A 16544-nucleotide genomic window follows, 5' to 3' on the forward strand; every position below is an offset into this window, starting at 1 on the left:
TTGAAGATGTACTAGTACATTGAGTCAGTTTTCCAAACTAGTCAGTTTTCCAAAACCTGAGTGATGAATATGGAGCAAGCTTTCCTTTTATCTCCTTAATGTCAGTTAGAATGGGGAAGTAAGATTACAGTTAAAGACCTGGCCTGGGTGGTGCCAGTGACCTCCCCTCTGGCTAAGCTGTTAAATTCTTGGTTTATGGCCCTTGTAAACTGGGAATATTTGGGAAAACAGATTATTGCGTATGGAAGTGGAAGTGACTTAATTATAGGCTTACAAGAATGTATGTCAGAATACTGGTTACTGGCACAGATTCAGATTGCTAGCCCCCCGATTGTCTTATTTTCCTCTTCATTCTTCCCTCTTGATCTTCAAGCTGATTTTCAGCCTTGGGGATTCAATAGAAGACTCAAAAGCTAGGGAGTAGTAGAGCAGTGATGGGCAACCTTTTGAGCTTGGTGTGTCAAAACTTCACCAAAAAACTGAGCATAACTCGGGTAGTGTGTCACTTTGAGGAAAAAACATTATTTCGCAAATGTTTCATCCTCAGGAGCAGCAAATGTTTTATCCTCGGCATGCAGCCGCCTCAGCGGCCACGTGTCATCAGAAATGGCTACGCGTGTCAGTGCTGACACGCGTGTCATAGGTTCGCCATCACTGGAGTAGGGTGTTCACCAGTTTGAGTCTTTTTCATCTTCACCCAAGGGATTGTAATGGTGTTACAGAGAAACCGGAATAAATCAAGCAATGCTCGCAGAGTTTGGAGTCACACTTTATTACGCACGGGTCCAGAGGAAAATGTCTCTCAAATTCTGGGCCCCAACATGGAGGAATTTTCCCTATTTATATATTTTTACCTTCTTTGTCTCCCAAATATGGGGTGTTTCCAGCCCCTTTTGCAAGCTCTTAAAGAGCACCTATGTGCTGGGGCCTTGAGACCTCAACCAGAGGCCTGGCTTGGTGCCAGCACTGATAACCTTGTCTGGGGAAGGTTTAATGGCCTCTCTGAAGTGGGAGTAGTCTTATTTTCCTTATTATTTAAGCAAGCAAGCAAGCAAGCAAGCAAGCATTTACAGAAACCAAATAGCAGGGTTCAATTTCAAACAGCAGTTTTTTTATGTAAGATGGATGCTTCAATGGCAGTCCAGAGACCTGGTCTGAAGTAACATTGGGGCTTTAGGGCTTACTGATTCTATCTCTATTAGCTGATCTAAGCCTGTTGGCTTTCTTAAAGGAAGGGAGAGGGAATCTGCACAGGTTTCTTCATTTCTGGCTTCAGAGCAGGTGGAGTGGTGAGAAGCATATCTCAAGGTCCCATCTATTTCTCTTCCAGTTGACCCATTGTCCTAGCTCTGCTCATGTCTGTCTAACTGCCTAACACATCTCCTCAAGGATCTTGGCTGTGAATTCTTTCAGGGAAAGTGGGTGTTGGTGGGCTCCTCTAACTGCTTAAATGCTGAAGAGGGATGAAGTTTTCTTTCAGAGCCAAGAGATCTTCGCTCTCTATCAGAGGGGCGATGAGGCCTGGGCATGGAAGGAGGAGGGCTTGTTACCTGGTGGAGACAAACTATTACAAAATTTAGTATTATTGAGAAATTAGAACAGCAAGAATTACAACAAATAGTCTGGTGGGAGGGAAGAGAAAACATTTCAGTTCTAATAATTTCCTATTGAAATAGAATTTTTCTCCTTAAAATCAACCTTATTTTTTTTATTTTCATGTATTTTTTCTTTTTTTGTTTTTTGTTTAAAGTATTATATATAGTAGTACATATGTCTCCTTTTTTTCCCCATTGACCTTCCCCCAGCCTCCCCTATCCACTGTTGCATGTCCTCATCCCCTGTGCCCCGCCTGGCAGTGTCTTATGTCCATTGGTTGTACTTGTATGTCCCTTGGTTGATCTCTTTCCCCCCTTACCCAACACTCCTCAGCCTTCCTGCTGTAATTTGACAGTCTGTTCAGTGCTTTACTGCCTCTGTATCTTTTTGTTCATCAGGTTATAATGTTCTTTATTTTCCATAAATGAGTGACATCATGTGGTATTATTTTTCTTTCATTGCCTGGCTTATTTCACTTAACACAATGCTCTCCAGATCCATCCATGCTGCTGCAAATGGTAAGAATTCCTTCTTTTTATAGCAGCGTAGTATTCCATTGTGTAGATGTACCATAGTTTTCTAATCCACTCATCTGCTGATGGGCATTTAGGCTGTTTCCAAATGTTAGCTATGGTGAATTGTGCTGCTATGAACATAGGGATGCATATATCCTTTCTGACTGGTGTTTCTAGTTTCTTGGTATTATTCCTAGAAGTGGGATTACTGGGTCAAATGGGAGTTCCATTTTCAGTTTTTTGAGGAAATTCCATACTGTTCTCCACAGTGGCTGCACCAGTCTGCATTCCTACCAGCAGTGCATCCACAACCTCGCCAGCACTTGTTGTTTGTTGATTTGTTGATGATGGCCATTCTGACAGGTGTGAGATGGTACCACATTGTCATTTTGATTTGCATCTCTTGGATAATTCCTGACTTTGAACATGTTTTCATGTGTCTCTTGGCCTTCCTTCTGTCTTCTTTTGAAAAGATTCTATTTCGGTCCCTTGCCCATTTTTTTATTGGATCATTTCTCTTTCTTTTATAAAGTTGTATTAGTTCCCTGAAAATGTTGGAGATTAAACCATTATCAGTGATAACATTTGCAAATATGTTCTTCCATACAATGGGCTTTCTTGTTGTTTTGTTGATGGTTTCTTTTGCTGTGCAAAACCTTTTTATTTTGATGTAGTCCCATTTGTTTATTTTCTCTTTAGTTTCCCTTGCCCTAGGAGCAGTATCAGTGAAGTTCTTTCGGCATACATCTGAGATTTTGCTGCCTATGGATTCCTCTAGTATTTTTATGGTTTCCCGTCTTATGTTTAAGTCCTGTATCCATTTTGAGTTGATTTTTGTGTATGGTGTAAGTTGGTGATCTAGTTTCATTTTTTTGCATGTACCTGTACAATTTTCCCAACACCATTTATTGAAGAGACTGTCTTGACTCCAATGTATGTTCATGCCTCCTTTGTCAAATATTAATTGAACATAGTGGATTGGGTTGATATCTGGGTTCTCTATTCTATTCCATTGGTCTATATGTCTGTTCTTGTGCCAGTACCAGGCTGTTTTGAGAACAGTGGCTTTGTAACACAGCTTGAAATCTGGTATTGAGATCCCACCTACTTTGTTCTTCTTTCTCAGGATTGCTGTGGCTATTCGGGGTCTTTTTTTATTCCAGATGAATTTTTGGAGAGTTCTTTCTAGGTCTGTGAAATATGCCGTTGGTATTTTAATGTGGAGTGCATTGAATCTATAGATTCCTTTGGGTAGTATGGACATTTTAATGATGTTGATTCTACCAACCCATGAACACAGTATGTTCTTCCATCTGTTTATGTCTTCCTCTATTTCTTTTTTCAGTGTCCTGTAGTTTTCTACAGGTCTTTTACCTCCTTAAGTTGTTTATTCCTAGGTATCTTAATTTTTTTGGTGCGATGGTAAATGTGATTGCTTTTTTTAGTCTCTCTTTCTGTAAGTTCACTATTGGTATATAGAAATGCCATAGATTTCTTGTTGTTAATTTTGTATCCTGCTACATTGCCAAATTCATTCATTAAGTCTAATCATTTTTTTTTATGGAGTCTTTTGGTTTTTTTTATGTACAGTAACATGTCATCTGCAAATAGGGACAGTTTTACTTCTTTTCCAATTTGGATGCCTTTTATTTCTTCTTCTTGTCCAATCGCAATGGCTAATACTTCCAGTACTATGTCAAACAGGAGTGGTGAGAGTGGGCATCCCTGTCTTGTTCCTGTTCTTAGGGAAAATCGTTTCAGTTTTTGCCCATTGAGTATGATGTTAGCTGTGGGTTTATCATATATGGCTTTTATTATGTTGAGGTATGATCCTTATATTCCCACCATGCTGAGCGTTTTTATCAAGAAAGGGTGTTGGATTTTGTCAAACACATTTTCTGCATCAATTGATATGACTATGTGATTTTTATCTCTCAATTTGCTTATGTGATGTATCACGTTTATTGATTTGCGGATATTGTACCATCCTTGCATCCCTGGGATAAATCCTACTTGGTCATGTTGTATGATCTTTCTGATGTACTGCTGGATCCTATTTGCTAGAATTTTGTTGAGGATTTTGGCATCTTTGTTCATGAGGGATATTGACCTGTAATTCTCTTTCGTTGTGTTGTCTTTATCTAGTTTTGATATGAGGGTGATGCTGGCTTCATAGAATTCTTGACTTTTTTGGAATAGTCTGAGGAGGATAGGTTTTAGTTCTTCCTTGAATGTTTGGTAAAACTCCCCTGTGAAGCCGCCTGGCCCAGGGCTTTTGTTTGCTGGAAGCTTTTTGATGACTGCTTCAATTTCTTCCATAGTTACTGGCCTATTGACATGTTTAGATTCTTCCTGATTTGAGTTTTGGAAGGTTGTATTTTTCTAGGAATATGTCCATTTCCTCCAGGTTGTCCAGTTTGTTGGAATAGAGTTGTTCATAGTATTTTTTAACAATCCTCTGTATTTCTGTGGGGTCTGTTGTTATTTCTCCTTCTTCATTTCTGATTTTGTTTATTTGGGTCCTCTCTCTCTGCTTCTTGGTGAGCCTGGCTAGAGGTTCATCAATCTTGTTTATCCTTTCAAAGGAACCTTTTCTTGTTTCTCTCTTTCTAACTCTTTGATTTGTACAATTAGATAATTTATTACCATTGTTTCTTGTTTTTTACAGTAGGCTTGTAGAGCTATGAATTTCCCTCTCAAGACTGCTTTCACTGTGTTCCATAGATTTTGGATCGTTGTGTTTTCATTGTCGTTTGTTGCCATGATGTTTTTTTAAATTACTTTATTGGTTAAGGTATCACATATTTGTGCTCATCCCCCCATTCCCATCCCAAACCCCTCCCCACGCAAGCCCCCACTCCCCTGTTGTCCGTGACCACTGGTTAGGCTTAAATGCATGCATACAAGTCCTTTGGTTGATCTCTCTCCCTTTCCCCCACCCTCCTCTACCTTCCCTCTGAGGTTTGACAGTCTGATAGATGCTTCCCTGTCTCCGGGTCTGTTTTTGTTCATCATTTATGTTGTTCATTATTTCCCCTAGATGAGTGAGATCATGTGATACAAGAAATACATTTATAAGAACCGAAAATGAGACAAGCAATAATGGTTATGCTGAGAGGTAAATGAATCAGTCTGTAGTGAGTTTCTTTCTGGGCCAACAGTTCTTTTGAGTCCCAATTTCAATGTCAAACAGTTCCTTATTTGTACATGTCAGCAATGATATTTCAGTTCAAATGGTGGCAGTGCAGGTCCAACCCTCTCTGGTTTGATCCTGGGCAATCTGCAGTGACGCACAGCTGCTGATTGCTAGTTAGGCAGGCGTCATCAGTGTCTTCCATCTCTGGACTGTTTCTCTTCTGTCTTCATGGCTGGAGCAGTCCTGTCAATTCCTCTCTGTTGCAGGAATCCATATGGTCTCGGAGTTGTTTTCTGAAAATATACAAACATATTCTTGACCAAAAGTTAATAAAGGAATATTTTCTATAACTTTGACTTGGGATCCTATTTCATTTTTTGCCCAAATGATTTTCCTTTGGCTTGTTTTGACACCATGTGTGTTTTTCATGGGTGTCTTGTTCTGCTGAGCGGTGCACCTTTGGAGGTGGAAGTCCCAGGGTCCGCGGACCTGTAGCTGGGGTAGCAGGATATTGGCTGGAGTGGTTGCTGGGTTTCGGGGCAGTTCCAAGGCCTGTCTTGTTGGTGGTGTGAATGAATTCCTAAAAAATGCCATTCTCCCCTTCAAGATGGCGTGGGCTCCGTGCTGGAGTCCCACAGTCTGGGGAGTGCCCGCAGCGGTGGTAGTCTCTCCTTGTCAAGGAGAGTCTGTCTGCCAGCCCCTGCTGCTCCTGCAAGATTTAACTTTCCCTCCCTCACTCACACACACACCACGCACATCCACACACTCTCCTTTCATACCCTCACTCCCTCACTTCCACCCTGCCAGCTGCCATCTCTACCCCCTCCCCCCGCCTCCGCCATGATGTGTTTTAGTTCTTCCTTGATCTCTCTGGTACCACAGTCATTGTTTAATAGCATGCTATTTAGTCTCCATGTGTTTGATATTTTTTGGATTGTTTTTATTGTAGTTGATTTCCAGTTTTATGCCTTTGTGATCTGAGAAGATGCTTGTTATGATTCTGTGGCTTTGGGGTGAAATGTTCTGAAGATGTCAATTAATTCTATCTGGTCTAGTGAGTCATTTAGGATTGACATTTCTTTGCTGATTTTTTGTTTAGAGGATTTGTCCAATGGTGACAGTGGGGTATTAAAGTCCCCTACTATGATTGTATCGCTGTTAATCTCTCCCTTGATATCCTCCAGGAGTTTTTTTTATGTATTTTGGTGCTCCTGTATTGGGTGTGTATATGTTTACCAGAGTTATTTCTTCTTGTTGGATTGCTCCCTTTAGTACTATGAAGTGGCCTTCCTTATCTCTTTTTATGTCCTTCACTTTGAGATCTAATTTGTCAGATATAAGTATTGCTACCCCAGCTTTTTATTTTCATTTCCTTTCGTCTGAAAAACCTTTTTCCATCCCTTCACCCTCAGTCTGTGTGCGTCTTTTTTTCTGAGGTGGGTTTCCTGTAGACAGCAGATATATGGGTCTTGTTTTCTTATCCAATCCGTTGCCCTGTGTCTTTTGATTGGGGCATTTAATCCATTCATTTAAAGATATTATTGATAGGTACTTGTTTGTCACCATTTTTATTCTTTACCCCTGTGTTCCTTCTTTGCTTCCTATTTCTTCTTTTTACAGCAGATCCTTTAACATTTCTTACATTGCTGGTTTGGTGGTAAATAACTCCTTTAGTCCTTTTTTGTCTGTGAAGCTCCTGATTTCACCCTCAATTTTGATTGACAGCCTTTCTGGGTACAGTATTCTTGGATTCAGACCCTTCATTTGCACAACTTTGTATATTTCATTCCATTCCCTTCTGGCCTGATGTGTTTCTGTTGAGAAATCAGTCTCTAGTCTGATGGGGGTTCCTTTGTAGGTAACTTTCTGTCTCTCTCTGGCTGCTTTTAAGATTTTTACTTTGTCGTTGGTGTTTGCCAATTTAATTATAATGTGCCTTGGCGTTGGTCTTTTGGGATTAATTTTGTTTAAAGACTCTGTGAGCTTCTTGGATTTGTGTGGGTGTTTTCTTCCCCATTTAAGGGAAGTTTTCTGTCATTATTTCTTCAAACAGGTTTTCTATTCCTTGCTCAGTTTCCTCTCTTTCTAGAACCCCTATTATGTGGATGTTGTTTCATTTTGTGTTGTCCCAGAGTTCACTTAGGCCAGTGGTTCTCAACCTTTTTAATGCCGTGACCCTTTAATACAGTTCCTCATGTTGTGGTGACCCCCAACCATAAAATTATTTTCGTTGCTACTTCATAACTGTAATTTTGCTACTGTTATGAATCGTAATATAAATATCTGTGTTTTCCGATGGTCTTAGGCTCTACAGTGGTCTGAGAACTGCTGCTGTAGAGCCTAAGACCATCAGAAAACACAGATATTTACATTACAATTCATAACAGTAGCAAAATTACAGTTATGAAGTAGCAACGAAAATAATTTTATGGTTGGGGGTCACCACAACATGAGGAACTGTATTAAAGGGTTGCAACATTAGAAAGGTTGAAAACCACTGCCTTAGGCTCTCCTCCTGCTTTTTAATTTTTTTTCTAGAAGCTGCTCTACTTGGGTATTTTTTCCCTACCTTGTCTTCTAGCTCACTTATGTGGTCCTCTGATTCTTCTAGTCTACTGTTGATGCTTTCTATTGAGTTCTTTATAGCAGTGATGTCATTTTTCATTTCTTCTTGGTTCTTCTTCATTTCCTCTTGGTTCTTACACATATTGTTGAATTTGTCTTCCATTCTTTTCATCCACCTTATGACCATTTCTCTGAATTCTTTCTCTGAAAGGTTGCTTGCATCCATTTCATTTACTTCCTCTCCTGGTGATGCCTGCCTTTCTTTTATATGCGGGTTGTTTCTTCATCTCCCCATGATTTCTCTTCTCTGGCTGTCTGGTTATGTAGTTATTTCTCTCATGCATTGATTTAAAGGCACAAAATACAATACAACAAGGCACAAGGCACTGAACAGAAATGTATTCATGAAATTAATAACCCCAAATAAAGGTGACCACCAGAGAAAGGTGAATTAGAGGATAAAAAAGAAAGAGGAAGGGGGGGGGGAATTAGAGCAAAATGAAATTGGGAAAAGGAAAAAAAAGTAAGAGAGAAAAGAAAGAGAATAAGAAAGAAGATGGGTAAAATTTTATATGGGGAGAAAACTCCAATAGAACAGCCACTAATCCCAACAAATGCCAGCAACAAATACCTAGAGATGAATGCAAACTACAAACAACAACTAATGTCAAGTGAGGCAAGGGAAAACAGAAGCAAAAAGCAAAAAGAAAAAGCCAAACAATCTCACAAACAAGCATAAAAAAATTGATATAATCAATAGTCAAGCAAACAACAACAAAAGAACAGAGAGAGAAAAAACTGTGGATAGTGAAGAAAGAGATGAGAGAGGTGTGTATGGACTTGGAACAGGGGATTGGAAATTAGATATATAAGTAGGGTGAAATTTTAACAGGGGATAAAAAGAAGGAATAGGGAAAATCTAAAGCAGGAATAGGGTAAGAGAAACAGGACAACAAAAGGGGAAAAGTGAGGAAGAGAGTGTTGGCATAAAGGTAAAGTTGAGATAGAGTAAAATGATGCTAAAGGAAAGATGAAAATAGAATGTAGAACACTAATCCCAAAGTAAAATAAAGATGAAATAAAATGACACTTTAAAGAAAAAAGGTAAAATACTAGTAGTAATAATACTGATTGAAAATAAAAATGTGATGATTAAAAAGGTAAAATCAAGTGAGGAAAAAAGAAAAAAATAGTTTCTTAAGTGAAAGATGAAAAAAATAAAAATAAAAATGTGCAGTAGTGAAGGGCATTCACTTCCTCTACTGTTCTGTTTGACATGCCTGTTTCCTAGTCAGGACAGTATTGAAGTTCCCTGCGTTCCACTGCTCCTCAGTGTTGTAGGTCACAGTCCTGATTTTCAAATAGGCAGTATGTCTTTATTTCTTACTAGGAGCCCGTTGCACGAAGTTTCGTGCAGTAGACTTTTCCTTCACCTGGCTGCCGGCACCAGTTATCCGCCAGCAGCAGTTTTCCGCCAGCAGCAGTTTTCCTCTGGCCACCCGCCGATCAGAGCGCCTCCCACCAGCACGATCAGCCACCCCGAGAGGAACTCCGATCGGGAGGCGCTCCGATTGGGCGGGTGGCCAGAGGAAAACTGCTGCTGGCGGAAAACTGGTGCCAGCAGCCATGCAATCGGCCACCCTGAGTTCCTCCGCAGCGCCGGCCTAAGCAGCGCCGGGCCGTTTAAGCCGGTGGGAGGAGCGGGGGTCGGCGGGGACTCGCGAGTCCCCGCCCCCCCCCCCCCCGCTCCTAACGCCAGCCAATCGGCCACCCTGAGTCCCGCCCCCCGCGCCTCCAGCTGGCCCAATCGTGGGCGTAGTGGAGTGATGGTAATTTGCATATTACCATTTTATTAGGTATGATACTCCTTTATTTGTGTTTACACATGAGTCAATTTGTGATTCAACCCCTGGGTGGCAGTGTTTCTGGATTGACCTCTGGGTCTATAAGTCCTCTCCAGCTAGTGTTTAGATTTTGTTTTTCCCATAGCACTTAATACCGTTTTTTGGGGAAAGACTTGCCCCAGAGCTGGTTCTCTGATCGTTATTCCCTGCTCTGATCCCCAGGCTCCACAAAAACAACTTTCCCCTGCAGTCTCTTAGAGTGTCCCCAATTTGGTGATCCTATGTATTGGGCTTAGTAATCAAAAGCAAGAATTTAAACAGAAAGAGAGAGAGAGGCAGAGTAAGTGTGCGAACTCTGGCACTGCGCGCAAGTCTGTGCAGTCTTTTTTCCCTGGGTCTAAGCAGCTGGCACAATTTTAACCTTTTGCACTCGGATGTCAAGTGTGATGGTTATTGAATGTATCAATAATTTGAAATATAAAAAAAATCCAAATAAATAAGTTTGTATGAAAAGAAACTTCAGTGTTTTATTCTACTGCCACGCTTTGTAAAATCTGGGGTATTTAAAAAATTAAATCCCAAGCAGAATAAAGGAATCGAGAAAAAAGCAAGCGAGTGCAAAGGTTTAAAATTTTTAGGCTGTCCTTTTGTGCCCAGTTCAATTATGGGTTGCTTTTTAGAGTTCTCTTCTGTTAGCAGCTCTGAGGACCCCCTTCCACATTTGCGGATCATGCCAGCCCCAACGGCCACGGATTTTTCTGGTTGCAGACTTCCCCAGGCCCTCCAGCTCCCACAGTGCATGTTTCTCTCTCCTGCCTGGACCACAGACCTCACCTTATCCCAGGCAAAATCTGACCTTTCGTGAGCGGGTGCAGAGCTCCTTTGAATCCGCGTGCTCGCGCCACTTGGGAACCGGTGTTCTCGGGTTCTCAGCTGTTCACTGGGTGCCGTAGTTGTAGATTTTCAGGCTTCTGATAACATCCACTTTCCCCTTCAAGATGGCACGGTCTCTGTGTCAGAGTTGGTCACTCTGGGAGGGAACCCAGCAGCAGTGGGGGCTGCTGTTCAGGGGAACCCCATCCAGCCATCTCCCACAGTCTACTGGTGTATAGCTGTCCCTGAACTCACTAAGAAACACTCCCCATGTGACCACACACTCTGCCTTTGTTCTATCACACAGTATCTTGCAGTCTGCCTTCTTGTTGGCAGCCATCTTCTCCAAATCATCACCCTTATTTTTATTAAAGGGCCAAATTATGACCAATTTATCAATTTGGCCTGATTGTTTCCATAAACACAACAAGAATGGTAACTGACTGACTTTGCTGGAATTTCATTATTGAGTCTCAATGTGCCCATTAGGGCAGAGAAGCCAAGCCATCCAGTTTCCATCAGGCCTGTCTGCAATATCTGCTGGGTTAGGTGAATTCCTCACTAAGATCTGTATCTGCAGCGGCTCCATGGGGCCCATACCTTAGGCTTCAAAACCCATCTCAGCAACCCTCCTACTGGTCATGGCCTAGAGTGCATGGGGGTTTGGCAGGGATGCAGAAGCGCCCTTGCTGCTCCCCTTCCACTCTGACCAATCACCAGTGATGGCAGGGCATGGGCCTGACGCTCCAGCACCATCCATTTTCAGGGATACCAAGCAAGATACCAGGCTTTCTCCATGGCACTCTTATTGGCTTCAAGTCTTCAGAGTCCATATAAGACCCTTTTAAACATGACACTCCAGTCAAATTTTTTGGTCAATAAAACCACCATTGGAAACCTGTCTTATTGAATTTATGCGAAGAAATGCATTGCCATGATTCATTCATTAAGAATTGTCAAATATCAGAGGGATCATATAGGAAGAAAAATAGACTAACTTGCTTTAAGATCTTCTTATTTTCCTTACCAGTCCTTTCCATGGACTCTTCAGAAGATGTGATATGTTTCCAAATGCATTATAACAAAATAGTAACTGTCTCCAATTGACAAGAAGAAATTTAAAATGACACTATAATGGATTTCATTATAATACTGATGACATGAAATGTTATTCTTGCTGCAAACCCCAACATTTTATACTATAACCAATAACCATTAGTTATAACTGTATTTTACAAAGGCTCCTATGTACCTTCAGTACAAAATTTTCCTTCATGAGAAAACAAACATTCGAGACATTTCCGAGCTTATTGGAATGATATAAAGCCAATTCTAGATCAAGATAAAGTTTCTTAAAATTCAAACCCTTGAAGGATTGTCGAACTTTATATCAAAAGATTATATATCAAAGTGTATTAGACACAAACATAGGCTAGCAAACTTCAATTCTTATGATTAAAAGATGGTCTTTATTTTTTATTAAATACCTGATTAATATAGCATAATCATTTTGCTAGAAAAGAACTAACCAAAATAAGGCTTATTTTCTAACTTCTTCTGTCCTTGGGTGTGGACAGCCAATGACACTAATTGGATTTCTGCTATTAGTCTCCTGGAGTACATTGACATAAGCTATTTACCCTCTGTTTAGGGAGGCAAAATGCAAATCATTTACCCTTAAGCGTCCTTGGTTTAGGGAAGGTAGGATTTACTAGATGGTCCCAAAGTGCTTGGAATCTAGAATTTCTCTATATTTGCAACCTACTGTTTTACTATCTCAGTTTCCCTGTTCTGCTTATCCTGGCTTACTGGCCTGTGTCATTTAATCAATTTCCTTTTAACATTTCTTTCTGAAAACTTTCTATAACTTTCACAGACATTCTTACAACTTTCAGAAATAACCACATTTAGAAACTACCTTCTTTTTCCTTCAAAATGCATAACCATGCCTCAGACCTTCCATTAAGTATTTCTACTCCAATATTCTTTCTTTCTGTCATACCTTCAGCAACTTTTACAGACCTTTTTTTCTTTAAAATATATTAGTATTCTTCACTCTTAGAAACTTTAATTTTTCAATGATTACCAAAAAGTAAACAGCCATCATATCTTAGTTTAACACTTATGAACACAATTTAAACACAGTTTTACTTTCAAGAAGATATACATTCAACAAAATACAAGAGACCTTCTGTAATAAAAACTAAGAGAAGGCTAATTAAAACTTGTATAGCAATGTTTCAGTATTTTATGTTATTTTAAAATATTTTAGATGTTTATCATTTAACCCAGCAATGTTTTAAAGCCTCTAAGTTACCAAAGACTTTGGAAAACTATGTATAGGCATGAGGCTGAAGAAAAGGCAGGGGGAGGAGGGAGTAAGCCCCATAGCCTGTTTTCAACTTCTAGTGGCTTGGACTTAAACTGCTACATTTTAAGTACACCAGGGTCTGCCAGGTACTCTTTTTCTCAGATAGCCACAGCCAACCTTCAAATCATTCCCCCTTCTTTTCCTGAGAATAGTATTCCCAGGATAGACATTAACTTGGGTGTACGTATACATTTGTGGGCCCCAAAATGGGTCTAGCTGGTCAGCTAAACCACATGGGTATTCCATAAGAGGTTTTAACTCTTTTTTTACTGCTCCAGCTCCTTTCACAGCCTAGAAAAGCTGGTTTCTGGTGGCGCAGTGGCCAAAGGCTGGTTGGAGCCTTATCAGGACAGCTCTCCTCCTGAGGGGGAGGCTGGGATTGTAAATCGCCATCTGGCTCTTCCCTCAGATTGTCCCCTGGTTACATAGGAAGGAGAAGGCAGGACAAGGGATCTCTTTTAAGTGTCTCTCCTTTTACAGGGAGAAGGGTGATTGGCTTCTTCCACCAACAGAGAGCATAGTTAATCTCCTCTTGAGTGACTGGACTTTTATTATTAACATATTTATAATTATTACTTAAAAGCTTTATAATAAATTCTTATTTTTGGTTACTTCTCTTAGCAACTTTGAGATTTTAAAGCCAATTATTACCTAAAGCATTTTCTTGACCAATTTTGTAACAGGGATAACTCAATGTGAAAGTGGCATTTTATTTTAATTATGCTGTTAACCATGATTGCCCTTTCTGTTCAAAGAAAGGACACACTAATCTGGCTTGAAGTTATATGCCCCTGGGACCCAGGAGTCACCCTTGGAATGTGGTCCATTCTCATTTAAGAACTGCCCATTATCATTGAAGCATTAATTTTGTTGCCCAATCCAGCCTGAATTACTTACTTCCTTGTGTAATTTCAAGTGTATTATATTGGTCTAATTTAGTTCAAAAATATTTCTTTTACGGACAGAGTAGATCTTTGTGTCACCTAAGGGCCCTTGAGATGTCACAAAGTTATCTCTCAGTTAAATACCCAATTTAAAGATTATCAAAGCTTAAACCAGTTTTAACATTAAAATTTTGGTCTTCACCACAGAATTAATCATTTTCAATTTGGCTAATAAATTGTAATAGTCTAGTAATGCTACAGAAGTACAGAATATACCTAGAATTGTAGAGAAAACACTGGGAGGACATGCTTACTGCCCGCCCATTCTCTTGCTACCTTGCCCTCAAGGGCACAGGAGCGGCAAGCTGTGCCCACCCCATAGACTCAGTTCTGCTTCTGCCAGCCTGCACAAGTTTGTGATGTCACAAGCAGGCACGGGTCACCCAGTCCCCTGGTAATAACAATGCTGCCTACATTATGCTGGGCGGAGTTTTGCCAATTTCTCTGCCCTGCCGAGTTTGTCAAGTACTGCCTCTCATTCAGCATCTTGAAAGCTGCTTTGAAATTTTTTTTTCTTTGTCCTCCCACTTTGCCTCAGGTGGGGAAGATAATGGAATGGTCTAGCCTTTGTTTTAAACTTTCCTGGGTTGCGTTCGACCTTCACAAATTTTACACTTTCTTAGACTCTTAAAATTTTAACCCATCACAGCAAAATCACAAATCAGGGAAGAGCAAATTAAAGTTACAATACAGACACACAGACAGAAATCTCATTAGCTAAGGGTTTATGGTGGCCTGGAGGGGAGTGGGGGGGGGGGAAGAGAAAGAAGTTCCCAAGATAAAGAACTCTTGGAAGCTGCTGGGGAATTTCTTCAATATCTTCCATGTGGTTCAGCCTCACTACACACAACTGGGCTTCCTCCAAAGTGGAACTTGCCCCATCTTTAAACAAATTAAACAACAAAGAGACATAAAGCATCAACAAACACTCTCATAGCGGCTCGTGCAACACTAAAAGTTTCCACTGTAGAGCAATGTCTTCTGTCTCTGGTTTGGGGCACTGCCCCTCCACAGAATCTCAGCATTCTCCTTAATGGACTATTTTGGGAGAATGTATTTCCCAGGCCTGGAATTTCTGTTTACCATCCTTGGCCATAAGCTGGGGGCCCTGATTTTGTGGAGAGATATCGGCATTGCAGGCAGCGGTCTGGGCCCTTCTTAAATTTTTTTAGCATACGTTCTAAGACTGTGGTTTAGAGGAACTACTTCCCAAGTTTTCAGTTAAACCATGTTATCCCGCCCAGTTAACAGAGACACAGGACAACACAAGGTAGCTTTCACTTCATGCAGACTCTCACACTGTCATTCACACACCAGTCAGTCTGAGTTTTTACTTCCACCCACAGAAATTCCTGAATTGAAGCATATATTTTGCATAAGTTGTGATCAGCCACTCCTTTTAGACTGAAAGACAGGCCTGACCTTGGACTGGCCCTCAAGCAGGAAAACTCACTGGTCATATGTCTGGTTCCAGAAAGGGCTTTGCTGTCCTCCTTGGAGTCCAATGGAGCATGAGCAGGGGGCCCCAGTCGTCTGGGCCCAATGAAGACTGGAACCAGTAAATTATGGGAGGCGTGCTTCCCCATCATCAAGGGCTCGGTCGAGTGGGCCCACGGCCTGCTCTTGTGCAGCAATGTCTCAAAGGGACAACTCGACTGCATGTTTCTTGGTCAAGGTGAGGAGGAAACTGGTCTTGCAAGGCGTGTCAGGCCTTAAAAACTGTGAACAATGCACTGCCCTGGGGAGGGAGGGTCGTTATCGTTGGCCCCAGGACAGATCATCAGATATGGCCTGGGGACCCCCAACACCTGGGGGCCTTCCTGTAAGCCCATAAAAGGGGGAGGAATCATATCAGCAAGACAAAGACCCCAGAAGGTTATAAAAAGGGAAGCCCTCTGCGATGTTTCTTCACTCTGATTTGGAAATTATTTCTGGAGTCCACTAGTGTTAATAAACGGGGTCCCTCCCATTCTCTAGGATTTGTGCTTGGTATTTCTTTGGTCTTATGCAAAACTACAATGAGTCCGAGGACACTGGTCTGCATGGTTCCAAACAGCCTGTGCGTGGGGGACCTCGTGGAGGCTAAGTGTGGGCTCCTGGTCCTGAGGGGTTCGTGCTCGGGGAGCCGGAGGGAGGGCGCCCAGGAGGCCAGAGAGAAGGGGGGGGAGCAGGGGCAAGCCCAGCGATGAGGGTGCCGTGGGCTCTGACCACCTTAGGGTCACTGTGCGGGGGGAGCAGCCGCTGGACCTCGATCTCCTGTCCTTCGTGGTTGAAGTGGCGCCTGCGTGAGGGGCTCGTTGGCCATGGGCGGGAGCCGTGCTGAGTCGTCCGGACCCAGACTTAAGTGTGGGAGGCGCGGTTTCAGCGCTGCAGGGTCAGGAAGGCGGGCTCCACGGCAGTGTTCAACGCAGCTGCACCTGCTTCTTTCCGCTGTTTTTCAACGTGGCCACTGGACATTGACCACGAGCATGCTCTGCACTGTGCTCATACGTGGCCACAGGCCTTGTCATGTGTTCCCCCCCTCCCCCGCCCCCGTGGTTTGTTTCCGTTGGTCCATGTGGACAGTCACGTTTCTAGCGATGGGCCGTGTCTCTGGTGGGGACGTAGGGCGATCTTCCCCAATGCAGAGCGGATCAGCCAACATTGCTCCAACCCCAGCTCTCTCTTTCCCAAAAGCTTTCCATGGTTCCCTGTTGACTT

This window comes from Eptesicus fuscus, chromosome 2 (assembly GCF_027574615.1).
Source record: "Eptesicus fuscus isolate TK198812 chromosome 2, DD_ASM_mEF_20220401, whole genome shotgun sequence".
NCBI classification, from domain to species: domain Eukaryota; kingdom Metazoa; phylum Chordata; class Mammalia; order Chiroptera; family Vespertilionidae; genus Eptesicus; species Eptesicus fuscus.